Raw genomic sequence first — 1,637 nt, forward strand, 5'->3', positions numbered from 1 at the left:
TTTTATATTTATGATTGAGCTCTTTGTATATATTAGAGCTAATTCATATATTTTGTAAACTTTGTAATATATTGCATTATTTAATCTAGTTTAGTCTGTTACTGTTCTTATTGTCTATTGTCTCACTGTAAACACATAATTTCCTTAGTGAAGTATTCTGATTCTGATTACACAGCTGACAGAACTTTAAGCATCTGCAGACACAGCATGAACCCAGAGGGGTTTTATAGCTGAATGTATGCAGACGCAATCCCAGCAGGCAAAGCCTGATCTTCATCAGGCAACAAAAGCAGTTTTTAGTGGTCAGATTTGAAGACTCCATTTCTACTTGTGCATGTTTCTAAAATAGAATCACCGTGGCGATTGCTTTAGTCTCTTGGGTCCTTGAGTATTACATTCACCAAAAAAGTCTCTTGAGTCACTGATGTTCACAGCACAAACACTGCATATCATCATTTTCACAGCTCCTTGTATTCTAATGCAACTTTTTAAAATTTTGTTTTAATTATATGTGTTTGCTTTAGCATAAATGTTCTAAAACTGTTTAGCAAAACATAAATAGTTTAATTAATAATCTCCAGTTTAGATGCTGGTTTTCAAAACTTGTAAAGCTGGCAGGTTAACTGAAGAATTTTCCCTTTATGTTTTTAGAATTATTCAGCAATTCAGTCACAAATAATGTGGAAAAACAGAAACAAAAAGAGCAGAACAAAGTTAAAACAGAAAAGTAAAAAAAAAAGAAAACCAAGCCAAATTAAACATGTGCATACTTTGCTGGCAAAAGATTCTGTCTCTAGAAAAAGACAACATAAAACCATCAGGTACACTTTTCTAGTACCTCTTACTAATGTCTTTGTTTGCTTAACTTAAAAGAAAAAACTGATATCAAAATAATTTTAGACAAAATATGCATCTTCTCTGCGTCATCGCTTCCTCTGTGTAGTTAATTCCTCTATTTTTCTAAAGAAATGTCTTCAGAAATATGTAAATATTTGTCATGCCCTTGTGGGCTCTTTCAAAGAAAACTGTCTGTCATCAAACCAAAATGTTGTATTCTTGCTTAATGTATTTACAAGCAACCTCAGCACATAGGAGGTTGTTGTTACTTTTTGGACGTAGGATCGACAACAGCTGAACCAGAGTATCACAGTCTTGTTAATCATGTGTAAATTCTGAACTCAAACTCGTGCAGTCCCAGCTATCAGACTCAAGTGTATCCACATGGACCTGAGCAGCCATCTGTCAAGATACTGTCTCTGGCCACCTGTCCAGCCCCCAGAGAGATCCTGCAACCTTTGTTACCAGCTCACTCCTCAATCACCTGAAAGGTGCCAATCCAGATGTGGATGTTCTGCCCTGCCTTGTTATCACCAGCCACTCGAGAGGCCAGAACCTGTCTCCATAATGTTTTTATTTGGATCTGTATCCTTCTACTATATATAGGACTGACAGCTGTTGTCAGTCCTACGTTCCAAAAACTAAAACAACATCCTATTCGCCAAGGATGCTTGTAAATACATTAAGCAAGAATCCAACATTTTGGCAAGTTTTTCTTTGGAAGAGACCACAAGGGCGTGAGAGAGTGAGAGAGAGAGAGAGAGAGAGAGAGAGAGAGAGAGAGAGAGAGAGAGAGAGAG

Source organism: Pundamilia nyererei, unplaced genomic scaffold, assembly GCF_000239375.1.
Source record: "Pundamilia nyererei isolate P.nyererei 1_Seehausen unplaced genomic scaffold, PunNye1.0 scaffold00010, whole genome shotgun sequence".
Classification (NCBI taxonomy): Eukaryota; Metazoa; Chordata; class Actinopteri; order Cichliformes; family Cichlidae; genus Pundamilia; species Pundamilia nyererei.